Consider the following 13111-nt stretch of genomic DNA (forward strand, 5'->3'; position numbering starts at 1 on the left):
TTAAAAAAGTTAATATAAATAAAACTAGATAACTATATACGATGTAGATGCTAAATCTAATAAGAATCGTGAATATGAAATTTGTTTTTATGTAGACATGATGGTTTTTAAGTTATTTAAATTATAAAAGTTGGTATGATAGAAATTTAAGGCCTGATGCCAAACATACACTTTAAACTTAATATGAATAAAACTAGATAACTATACATCATTTAGATTGTAAATTTAGTAAGAATCATGAGTATGAAATTTGTTTTATTGTAGACTTTGTGGGTTTTGAGTTATTTTAAATATAAAGGTAGGTACAATAGACATTTTAGGCCCCGGTCAACAACTTTTACTTCAAAATAATAATGTCAATAAAACAAGATAACTATACATGATTTAGGTTGGAAATTTAGTAAGAATCACGAATATGAAATTTGTTTTTATGTAGACTTCATGGTTTTTGAGTTATTTCAAATATAAAAGTAGGTACGATAGAAATTTAAGGCCCGACAAAACACCAAGCCCGACTTTTACTTAAAAAGTTAATATAAATAAAACTAGATAACTATATACGATTTAGATGCTAAATTTAATAAGAATCACGAATACGAAATTTGTTTTTATGTAGACATGATGGTTTTTGAGTTATTTAAATTATAAAAGTTGGTATGATAGAAATTTAAGGCCCGATACCAAACATTTACTTTAAACTTAATATCAATTAAAATAGATAGCTATACATCATTTGGATTGTAAATTTAATAAGAATCATGAATATGCAATTTGTTTTTATGTAGACCTGATGGTTTTTGAGTTATTTAAATATAAAAGTTGGTGCAGTGGCCCGTTCCAGAACTTTTACTTCAAATAATATCAATAAAACTAGATAACTGTATATCATTTAGATTTTGAATTTAATAAGAATCATGAATATGAAATTTTTTGTTAGTAAACAATAACGAAACATTACTTTAAACATACATGGTCCTTAGCCGAGTCTAAAATGGTTCAACTGAATGTCGTACCAATAGATGGTGATACTGTTTGGCGGACACTTTCTGATAAAAATTCTTGAAGTTTAATTGTTGATCTCTCGCGAAATCAAAAAATGACGATATGACCTCACTGATTAAAAAATAAAAACATGAATCATTCCGATAGTTTATTTATCTTTTGGCCATCAAGTTGTCCATTTAAAGTTGATTTAATTTCAATACTAAGTAAAATGCCAATAAACTAAGTAAATTGCCAATAACAATGTTCAAAACCGTTCCAAGTACGCCACCCGCATGAAAAATTGTTAAATTTTAGATGACTTGATCAACAAATATCACAAAAGGTTTGCTGAATACCTTAGATGCAATTGGACCTTTAAGTAGTCGCAATTACCAGCGTGCCCACTCAAAACTACTTTTACTTCAACTTACCCAGTTCACTCCAACCCCTTTGAATCAAGTCAGTATGAGGGCATCCAGGTTTCAAAATTAGTAAGCCTTAATTAATTGGATCACTGTTTTGCCAGAGCCCGTGACAGCACGAGCAATTAAATATCTTTTGCCAAGAATACCTGTAACTGAAGCTTTCTGAACACTTGTTGGTTTTATGTAGCCAGAATTTTGAAAGCTTTGAAGTAGTAGATGGCACAGGCAGGCTTCTGCGAATGGCGTTGTGTATTGAGGTACATCTTTTCCTGTAACCTAAAGCAGACCCAATGGATATTTTTAGATCACAACATACAGTTTCGAGAAATGGCTTACCTGAAGGACGAATTTATCAAAATTTTTAAAGCGTTCCCCACAGACGATGCCCTTAGATTTTTTTCTATTTTCTCAAAAATCGGATAATCAAATCTGACAAGAAGAATTCTGAAAAAGACAATTAGCCAAGCAAGTAGCAGTAGGATAATGAAGAATTATCACAAACATATTACCAGAATGTTTTAAGATCCAACGCAATATCTGCACAACAGTCTCTAACAGGGACGATTTTCAGAATGGCGGCAAACAACATCTAGCAAATGCATCGACCACAATGGCGGCGAAAAATGCGGGAATAAGTCCGGCACTTCAGAAGCAAGCGACCCCCTCCCCCCTCCTGCAACGTTGCCTATTGGAAAACGGAAAACATTTTTAAAAAGTAATGTAATTAAACGTTGTATTATTCAAAATTTTTAGTTTCATTTTCAAGAACCAAGAATATGAAATTTGTTTTTTTGTAGACTTCATGGTTTTTGAGTTATTTCAAATATAAATATAGGTACAATAGACATTTTAGGCCCCGGCCCACAACTTTTACTTCAAAACAATAATGTCAATAAAACAAGATAACTGTATATGATTTAGGTTGGAAATTTAGTAAGAATCACGAATATGAAATTTGTTTTCATGTAGACTTCATGGTTTTTGAGTTATTTCAAATATAAAAGAAGGTACGATAGAAATTTAAGGCCCGACAAAACACCAAGCCCGACTTTTACTTAAAAAGTTAATATAAATAAAACTAGATAACTATATACGATGTAGATGCTAAATCTAATAAGAATCGTGAATATGAAATTTGTTTTTATGTAGACATGATGGTTTTTAAGTTATTTAAATTATAAAAGTTGGTATGATAGAAATTTAAGGCCTGATGCCAAACATACACTTTAAACTTAATATGAATAAAACTAGATAACTACACATCATTTAGATTGTAAATTTAGTAAGAATCATGAGTATGAAATTTGTTTTATTGTAGACTTTGTGGGTTTTGAGTTATTTTAAATATAAAGGTAGGTACAATAGACATTTTAGGCCCCGGTCAACAACTTTTACTTCAAAATAATAATGTCAATAAAACAAGATAACTATACATGATTTAGGTTGGAAATTTAGTAAGAATCACGAATATGAAATTTGTTTTTATGTAGACTTCATGGTTTTTGAGTTATTTCAAATATAAAAGTAGGTACGATAGAAATTTAAGGCCCGACAAAACACCAAGCCCGACTTTTACTTAAAAAGTTAATATAAATAAAACTAGATAACTATATACGATTTAGATGCTAAATTTAATAAGAATCACGAATACGAAATTTGTTTTTATGTAGACATGATGGTTTTTGAGTTATTTAAATTATAAAAGTTGGTATGATAGAAATTTAAGGCCCGATACCAAACATTTACTTTAAACTTAATATCAATTAAAATAGATAGCTATACATCATTTGGATTGTAAATTTAATAAGAATCATGAATATGCAATTTGTTTTTATGTAGACCTGATGGTTTTTGAGTTATTTAAATATAAAAGTTGGTGCAGTGGCCCGTTCCAGAACTTTTACTTCAAATAATATCAATAAAACTAGATAACTGTATATCATTTAGATTTTGAATTTAATAAGAATCATGAATATGAAATTTTTTGTTAGTAAACAATAACGAAACATTACTTTAAACATACATGGTCCTTAGCCGAGTCTAAAATGGTTCAACTGAATGTCGTACCAATAGATGGCGATACTGTTTGGCGGACACTTTCTGATAAAAATTCTTGAAGTTTAATTGTTGATCTCTCGCGAAATCAAAAAATGACGATATGACCTCACTGATTAAAAAATAAAAACATGAATCATTCCGATAGTTTATTTATCTTTTGGCCATCAAGTTGTCCATTTAAAGTTGATTTAATTTCAATACTAAGTAAAATGCCAATAAACTAAGTAAATTGCCAATAACAATGTTCAAAACCGTTCCAAGTACGCCACCCGCATGAAAAATTGTTAAATTTTAGATGACTTGATCAACAAATATCACAAAAGGTTTGCTGAATACCTTAGATGCAATTGGACCTTTAAGTAGTCGCAATTACCAGCGTGCCCACTCAAAACTACTTTTACTTCAACTTACCCAGTTCACTCCAACCCCTTTGAATCAAGTCAGTATGAGGGCATCCAGGTTTCAAAATTAGTAAGCCTTAATTAATTGGATCACTGTTTTGCCGGAGCCCGTGACAGCACGAGCAATTAAATATCTTTTGCCAAGAATACCTGTAACTGAAGCTTTCTGAACACTTGTTGGTTTTATGTAGCCAGAATTTTTAAAGCTTTGAAGTAGTAGATGGCACAGGCAGGCTTCTGCGAATGGCGTTGTGTATTGAGGTACATCTTTTCCTGTAACCTAAAGCAGACCCAATGGATATTTTTAGATCACAACATACAGTTTCGAGAAATGGCTTACCTGAAGGACGAATTTATCAAAATTTTTAAAGCGTTCCCCACAGACGATGCCCTTAGATTTTTTTCTATTTTCTCAAAAATCGGATAATCAAATCTGACAAGAAGAATTCTGAAAAAGACAATTAGCCAAGCAAGTAGCAGTAGGATAATGAAGAATTATCACAAACATATTACCAGAATGTTTTAAGATCCAACGCAATATCTGCACAACAGTCTCTAACAGGGACGATTTTCAGAATGGCGGCAAACAACATCTAGCAAATGCATCGACCACAATGGCGGCGAAAAATGCGGGAATAAGTCCGGCACTTCAGAAGCAAGCGACCCCCTCCCCCTCCTGCAACGTTGCCTATTGGAAAACGGAAAACATTTTTAAAAAGTAATGTAATTAAACGTTGTATTATTCAAAATTTTTAGTTTCATTTTCAAGAACCAAGAATATGAAATTTGTTTTTTTGTAGACTTCATGGTTTTTGAGTTATTTCAAATATAAATATAGGTACAATAGACATTTTAGGCCCCGGCCCACAACTTTTACTTCAAAACAATAATGTCAATAAAACAAGATAACTGTATATGATTTAGGTTGGAAATTTAGTAAGAATCACGAATATGAAATTTGTTTTCATGTAGACTTCATGGTTTTTGAGTTATTTCAAATATAAAAGAAGGTACGATAGAAATTTAAGGCCCGACAAAACACCAAGCCCGACTTTTACTTAAAAAGTTAATATAAATAAAACTAGATAACTATATACGATGTAGATGCTAAATCTAATAAGAATCGTGAATATGAAATTTGTTTTTATGTAGACATGATGGTTTTTAAGTTATTTAAATTATAAAAGTTGGTATGATAGAAATTTAAGGCCTGATGCCAAACATACACTTTAAACTTAATATGAATAAAACTAGATAACTACACATCATTTAGATTGTAAATTTAGTAAGAATCATGAGTATGAAATTTGTTTTATTGTAGACTTTGTGGGTTTTGAGTTATTTTAAATATAAAGGTAGGTACAATAGACATTTTAGGCCCCGGTCAACAACTTTTACTTCAAAATAATAATGTCAATAAAACAAGATAACTATACATGATTTAGGTTGGAAATTTAGTAAGAATCACGAATATGAAATTTGTTTTTATGTAGACTTCATGGTTTTTGAGTTATTTCAAATATAAAAGTAGGTACGATAGAAATTTAAGGCCCGACAAAACACCAAGCCCGACTTTTACTTAAAAAGTTAATATAAATAAAACTAGATAACTATATACGATTTAGATGCTAAATTTAATAAGAATCACGAATACGAAATTTGTTTTTATGTAGACATGATGGTTTTTGAGTTATTTAAATTATAAAAGTTGGTATGATAGAAATTTAAGGCCCGATACCAAACATTTACTTTAAACTTAATATCAATTAAAATAGATAGCTATACATCATTTGGATTGTAAATTTAATAAGAATCATGAATATGCAATTTGTTTTTATGTAGACTTGATGGTTTTTGAGTTATTTAAATATAAAAGTTGGTGCAGTGGCCCGTTCCAGAACTTTTACTTCAAATAATATCAATAAAACTAGATAACTGTATATCATTTAGATTTTGAATTTAATAAGAATCATGAATATGAAATTTTTTGTTAGTAAACAATAACGAAACATTACTTTAAACATACATGGTCCTTAGCCGAGTCTAAAATGGTTCAACTGAATGTCGTACCAATAGATGGCGATACTGTTTGGCGGACACTTTCTGATAAAAATTCTTGAAGTTTAATTGTTAATCTCTCACGAGATCAAAAAATGGCGATATGAACTCACTGATTAAAAAAATAAAAACATGTATCACTCCGATAGTTTATTTATCTTTTGGCCATCAAGTTGTCCATTTAAAGTTGATTTAATTTCAATACTAAGTAATAAACTAAGTAAATTGCCAAATGTAAAATGCCAACTAAGTAAATTGCCAATAACAATGTTCAAAACCGTTCCAAGTACGCCACCCGCATGAAAAATTGTTAAATTTTAGATGACTTGATCAACAAATATCACAAAAGGTTTGCTGAATACCTTAGATGCAATTGGACCTTTAAGTAGTCGCAATTACCAGCGTGCCCACTCAAAACTACTTTTACTTCAACTTACCCAGTTCACTCCAACCCCTTTGAATCAAGTCAGTATGAGGGCATCCAGGTTTCAAAATTAGTAAGCCTTAATTAATTGGATCACTGTTTTGCCGGAGCCCGTGACAGCACGAGCAATTAAATATCTTTTGCCAAGAATACCTGTAACTGAAGCTTTCTGAACACTTGTTGGTTTTATGTAGCCAGAATTTTTAAAGCTTTGAAGTAGTAGATGGCACAGGCAGGCTTCTGCGAATGGCGTTGTGTATTGAGGTACATCTTTTCCTGTAACCTAAAGCAGACCCAATGGATATTTTTAGATCACAACATACAGTTTCGAGAAATGGCTTACCTGAAGGACGAATTTATCAAAATTTTTAAAGCGTTCCCCACAGACGATGCCCTTAGATTTTTTTCTATTTTCTCAAAAATCGGATAATCAAATCTGACAAGAAGAATTCTGAAAAAGACAATTAGCCAAGCAAGTAGCAGTAGGATAATGAAGAATTATCACAAACATATTACCAGAATGTTTTAAGATCCAACGCAATATCTGCACAACAGTCTCTAACAGGGACGATTTTCAGAATGGCGGCAAACAACATCTAGCAAATGCATCGACCACAATGGCGGCGAAAAATGCGGGAATAAGTCCGGCACTTCAGAAGCAAGCGACCCCCTCCCCCTCCTGCAACGTTGCCTATTGGAAAACGGAAAACATTTTTAAAAAGTAATGTAATTAAACGTTGTATTATTCAAAATTTTTAGTTTCATTTTCAAGAACCAAGAATATGAAATTTGTTTTTTTGTAGACTTCATGGTTTTTGAGTTATTTCAAATATAAATATAGGTACAATAGACATTTTAGGCCCCGGCCCACAACTTTTACTTCAAAACAATAATGTCAATAAAACAAGATAACTGTATATGATTTAGGTTGGAAATTTAGTAAGAATCACGAATATGAAATTTGTTTTCATGTAGACTTCATGGTTTTTGAGTTATTTCAAATATAAAAGAAGGTACGATAGAAATTTAAGGCCCGACAAAACACCAAGCCCGACTTTTACTTAAAAAGTTAATATAAATAAAACTAGATAACTATATACGATGTAGATGCTAAATCTAATAAGAATCGTGAATATGAAATTTGTTTTTATGTAGACATGATGGTTTTTAAGTTATTTAAATTATAAAAGTTGGTATGATAGAAATTTAAGGCCTGATGCCAAACATACACTTTAAACTTAATATGAATAAAACTAGATAACTACACATCATTTAGATTGTAAATTTAGTAAGAATCATGAGTATGAAATTTGTTTTATTGTAGACTTTGTGGGTTTTGAGTTATTTTAAATATAAAGGTAGGTACAATAGACATTTTAGGCCCCGGTCAACAACTTTTACTTCAAAATAATAATGTCAATAAAACAAGATAACTATACATGATTTAGGTTGGAAATTTAGTAAGAATCACGAATATGAAATTTGTTTTTATGTAGACTTCATGGTTTTTGAGTTATTTCAAATATAAAAGTAGGTACGATAGAAATTTAAGGCCCGACAAAACACCAAGCCCGACTTTTACTTAAAAAGTTAATATAAATAAAACTAGATAACTATATACGATTTAGATGCTAAATTTAATAAGAATCACGAATACGAAATTTGTTTTTATGTAGACATGATGGTTTTTGAGTTATTTAAATTATAAAAGTTGGTATGATAGAAATTTAAGGCCCGATACCAAACATTTACTTTAAACTTAATATCAATTAAAATAGATAGCTATACATCATTTGGATTGTAAATTTAATAAGAATCATGAATATGCAATTTGTTTTTATGTAGACTTGATGGTTTTTGAGTTATTTAAATATAAAAGTTGGTGCAGTGGCCCGTTCCAGAACTTTTACTTCAAATAATATCAATAAAACTAGATAACTGTATATCATTTAGATTTTGAATTTAATAAGAATCATGAATATGAAATTTTTTGTTAGTAAACAATAACGAAACATTACTTTAAACATACATGGTCCTTAGCCGAGTCTAAAATGGTTCAACTGAATGTCGTACCAATAGATGGCGATACTGTTTGGCGGACACTTTCTGATAAAAATTCTTGAAGTTTAATTGTTGATCTCTCGCGAAATCAAAAAATGACGATATGACCTCACTGATTAAAAAATAAAAACATGAATCATTCCGATAGTTTATTTATCTTTTGGCCATCAAGTTGTCCATTTAAAGTTGATTTAATTTCAATACTAAGTAAAATGCCAATAAACTAAGTAAATTGCCAATAACAATGTTCAAAACCGTTCCAAGTACGCCACCCGCATGAAAAATTGTTAAATTTTAGATGACTTGATCAACAAATATCACAAAAGGTTTGCTGAATACCTTAGATGCAATTGGACCTTTAAGTAGTCGCAATTACCAGCGTGCCCACTCAAAACTACTTTTACTTCAACTTACCCAGTTCACTCCAACCCCTTTGAATCAAGTCAGTATGAGGGCATCCAGGTTTCAAAATTAGTAAGCCTTAATTAATTGGATCACTGTTTTGCCGGAGCCCGTGACAGCACGAGCAATTAAATATCTTTTGCCAAGAATACCTGTAACTGAAGCTTTCTGAACACTTGTTGGTTTTATGTAGCCAGAATTTTTAAAGCTTTGAAGTAGTAGATGGCACAGGCAGGCTTCTGCGAATGGCGTTGTGTATTGAGGTACATCTTTTCCTGTAACCTAAAGCAGACCCAATGGATATTTTTAGATCACAACATACAGTTTCGAGAAATGGCTTACCTGAAGGACGAATTTATCAAAATTTTTAAAGCGTTCCCCACAGACGATGCCCTTAGATTTTTTTCTATTTTCTCAAAAATCGGATAATCAAATCTGACAAGAAGAATTCTGAAAAAGACAATTAGCCAAGCAAGTAGCAGTAGGATAATGAAGAATTATCACAAACATATTACCAGAATGTTTTAAGATCCAACGCAATATCTGCACAACAGTCTCTAACAGGGACGATTTTCAGAATGGCGGCAAACAACATCTAGCAAATGCATCGACCACAATGGCGGCGAAAAATGCGGGAATAAGTCCGGCACTTCAGAAGCAAGCGACCCCCGCCCTCCTGCAACGTTGCCTATTGGAAAACGGAAAACATTTTTAAAAAGTAATGTAATTAAACGTTGTATTATTCAAAATTTTTAGTTTCATTTTCAAGAACCAAGAATATGAAATTTGTTTTTTTGTAGACTTCATGGTTTTTGAGTTATTTCAAATATAAATATAGGTACAATAGACATTTTAGGCCCCGGCCCACAACTTTTACTTCAAAACAATAATGTCAATAAAACAAGATAACTGTATATGATTTAGGTTGGAAATTTAGTAAGAATCACGAATATGAAATTTGTTTTCATGTAGACTTCATGGTTTTTGAGTTATTTCAAATATAAAAGAAGGTACGATAGAAATTTAAGGCCCGACAAAACACCAAGCCCGACTTTTACTTAAAAAGTTAATATAAATAAAACTAGATAACTATATACGATGTAGATGCTAAATCTAATAAGAATCGTGAATATGAAATTTGTTTTTATGTAGACATGATGGTTTTTAAGTTATTTAAATTATAAAAGTTGGTATGATAGAAATTTAAGGCCTGATGCCAAACATACACTTTAAACTTAATATGAATAAAACTAGATAACTACACATCATTTAGATTGTAAATTTAGTAAGAATCATGAGTATGAAATTTGTTTTATTGTAGACTTTGTGGGTTTTGAGTTATTTTAAATATAAAGGTAGGTACAATAGACATTTTAGGCCCCGGTCAACAACTTTTACTTCAAAATAATAATGTCAATAAAACAAGATAACTATACATGATTTAGGTTGGAAATTTAGTAAGAATCACGAATATGAAATTTGTTTTTATGTAGACTTCATGGTTTTTGAGTTATTTCAAATATAAAAGTAGGTACGATAGAAATTTAAGGCCCGACAAAACACCAAGCCCGACTTTTACTTAAAAAGTTAATATAAATAAAACTAGATAACTATATACGATTTAGATGCTAAATTTAATAAGAATCACGAATACGAAATTTGTTTTTATGTAGACATGATGGTTTTTGAGTTATTTAAATTATAAAAGTTGGTATGATAGAAATTTAAGGCCCGATACCAAACATTTACTTTAAACTTAATATCAATTAAAATAGATAGCTATACATCATTTGGATTGTAAATTTAATAAGAATCATGAATATGCAATTTGTTTTTATGTAGACTTGATGGTTTTTGAGTTATTTAAATATAAAAGTTGGTGCAGTGGCCCGTTCCAGAACTTTTACTTCAAATAATATCAATAAAACTAGATAACTGTATATCATTTAGATTTTGAATTTAATAAGAATCATGAATATGAAATTTTTTGTTAGTAAACAATAACGAAACATTACTTTAAACATACATGGTCCTTAGCCGAGTCTAAAATGGTTCAACTGAATGTCGTACCAATAGATGGCGATACTGTTTGGCGGACACTTTCTGATAAAAATTCTTGAAGTTTAATTGTTGATCTCTCGCGAAATCAAAAAATGACGATATGACCTCACTGATTAAAAAATAAAAACATGAATCATTCCGATAGTTTATTTATCTTTTGGCCATCAAGTTGTCCATTTAAAGTTGATTTAATTTCAATACTAAGTAAAATGCCAATAAACTAAGTAAATTGCCAATAACAATGTTCAAAACCGTTCCAAGTACGCCACCCGCATGAAAAATTGTTAAATTTTAGATGACTTGATCAACAAATATCACAAAAGGTTTGCTGAATACCTTAGATGCAATTGGACCTTTAAGTAGTCGCAATTACCAGCGTGCCCACTCAAAACTACTTTTACTTCAACTTACCCAGTTCACTCCAACCCCTTTGAATCAAGTCAGTATGAGGGCATCCAGGTTTCAAAATTAGTAAGCCTTAATTAATTGGATCACTGTTTTGCCGGAGCCCGTGACAGCACGAGCAATTAAATATCTTTTGCCAAGAATACCTGTAACTGAAGCTTTCTGAACACTTGTTGGTTTTATGTAGCCAGAATTTTGAAAGCTTTGAAGTAGTAGATGGCACAGGCAGGCTTCTGCGAATGGCGTTGTGTATTGAGGTACATCTTTTCCTGTAACCTAAAGCAGACCCAATGGATATTTTTAGATCACAACATACAGTTTCGAGAAATGGCTTACCTGAAGGACGAATTTATCAAAATTTTTAAAGCGTTCCCCACAGACGATGCCCTTAGATTTTTTTCTATTTTCTCAAAAATCGGATAATCAAATCTGACAAGAAGAATTCTGAAAAAGACAATTAGCCAAGCAAGTAGCAGTAGGATAATGAAGAATTATCACAAACATATTACCAGAATGTTTTAAGATCCAACGCAATATCTGCACAACAGTCTCTAACAGGGACGATTTTCAGAATGGCGGCAAACAACATCTAGCAAATGCATCGACCACAATGGCGGCGAAAAATGCGGGAATAAGTCCGGCACTTCAGAAGCAAGCGACCCCCTCCCCCTCCTGCAACGTTGCCTATTGGAAAACGGAAAACATTTTTAAAAAGTAATGTAATTAAACGTTGTATTATTCAAAATTTTTAGTTTCATTTTCAAGAACCAAGAATATGAAATTTGTTTTTTTGTAGACTTCATGGTTTTTGAGTTATTTCAAATATAAATATAGGTACAATAGACATTTTAGGCCCCGGCCCACAACTTTTACTTCAAAACAATAATGTCAATAAAACAAGATAACTGTATATGATTTAGGTTGGAAATTTAGTAAGAATCACGAATATGAAATTTGTTTTCATGTAGACTTCATGGTTTTTGAGTTATTTCAAATATAAAAGAAGGTACGATAGAAATTTAAGGCCCGACAAAACACCAAGCCCGACTTTTACTTAAAAAGTTAATATAAATAAAACTAGATAACTATATACGATGTAGATGCTAAATCTAATAAGAATCGTGAATATGAAATTTGTTTTTATGTAGACATGATGGTTTTTAAGTTATTTAAATTATAAAAGTTGGTATGATAGAAATTAGGCCTGATGCCAAACATACACTTTAAACTTAATATGAATAAAACTAGATAACTATACATCATTTAGATTGTAAATTTAGTAAGAATCATGAGTATGAAATTTGTTTTATTGTAGACTTTGTGGGTTTTGAGTTATTTTAAATATAAAGGTAGGTACAATAGACATTTTAGGCCCCGGTCAACAACTTTTACTTCAAAATAATAATGTCAATAAAACAAGATAACTATACATGATTTAGGTTGGAAATTTAGTAAGAATCACGAATATGAAATTTGTTTTTATGTAGACTTCATGGTTTTTGAGTTATTTCAAATATAAAAGTAGGTACGATAGAAATTTAAGGCCCGACAAAACACCAAGCCCGACTTTTACTTAAAAAGTTAATATAAATAAAACTAGATAACTATATACGATTTAGATGCTAAATTTAATAAGAATCATGAATATGAAATTTGTTTTTATGTAGACATGATGGTTTTTGAGTTATTTAAATTATAAAAGTTGGTATGATAGAAATTTAAGGCCCGATACCAAACATTTACTTTAAACTTAATATCAATTAAAATAGATAGCTATACATCATTTGGATTGTAAATTTAATAAGAATCATGAATATGCAATTTGTTTTTAT

The 13111-nt window shown here is 30.8% G+C and overlaps 5 long non-coding RNA genes across 7 annotated transcripts; all 5 read right to left on the reverse strand.

Moving 5' to 3' along the window:
- Nucleotides 1-1149: 1149 nt before the first annotated feature.
- On the reverse strand, nt 1150-2026 carry LOC130700543 (uncharacterized). Of its 2 annotated transcripts, XR_009421545.1 has the most exons (4): nt 1919-2026; nt 1746-1853; nt 1556-1685; nt 1150-1432 (listed from the first exon to the last, which is right to left on the reverse strand). It is a non-coding gene; the product is annotated as an uncharacterized LOC130700543 (long non-coding RNA). The 2 variants fall into 2 exon arrangements; XR_009003830.2 differs by having other exon boundaries at nt 1150-1685.
- A 1586-nt stretch (nt 2027-3612) lies between these two features.
- Nucleotides 3613-4489, reverse strand: LOC130700542 (uncharacterized). Its single transcript, XR_009003829.2, has 3 exons — nt 4382-4489; nt 4209-4316; nt 3613-4148 (listed from the first exon to the last, which is right to left on the reverse strand). It is a non-coding gene; the product is annotated as an uncharacterized LOC130700542 (long non-coding RNA).
- Nucleotides 4490-6189: 1700 nt separating this feature from the next.
- Nucleotides 6190-6974, reverse strand: LOC130700546 (uncharacterized). Its single transcript, XR_009003832.2, has 3 exons — nt 6867-6974; nt 6694-6801; nt 6190-6633 (listed from the first exon to the last, which is right to left on the reverse strand). It is a non-coding gene; the product is annotated as an uncharacterized LOC130700546 (long non-coding RNA).
- Nucleotides 6975-8559: 1585 nt separating this feature from the next.
- Nucleotides 8560-9436, reverse strand: LOC130700539 (uncharacterized). Its single transcript, XR_009003826.2, has 3 exons — nt 9329-9436; nt 9156-9263; nt 8560-9095 (listed from the first exon to the last, which is right to left on the reverse strand). It is a non-coding gene; the product is annotated as an uncharacterized LOC130700539 (long non-coding RNA).
- A 1574-nt stretch (nt 9437-11010) lies between these two features.
- LOC130700537 (uncharacterized) lies at nt 11011-11896 on the reverse strand. Of its 2 annotated transcripts, XR_009421540.1 has the most exons (4): nt 11789-11896; nt 11616-11723; nt 11211-11555; nt 11011-11094 (listed from the first exon to the last, which is right to left on the reverse strand). It is a non-coding gene; the product is annotated as an uncharacterized LOC130700537 (long non-coding RNA). The 2 variants fall into 2 exon arrangements; XR_009003821.2 differs by having other exon boundaries at nt 11020-11555.
- Nucleotides 11897-13111: the final 1215 nt, after the last annotated feature.

Source organism: Daphnia carinata, chromosome 8 (assembly GCF_022539665.2).
Source record: "Daphnia carinata strain CSIRO-1 chromosome 8, CSIRO_AGI_Dcar_HiC_V3, whole genome shotgun sequence".
In the NCBI taxonomy this organism is placed as follows: Eukaryota; Metazoa; Arthropoda; class Branchiopoda; order Diplostraca; family Daphniidae; genus Daphnia; species Daphnia carinata.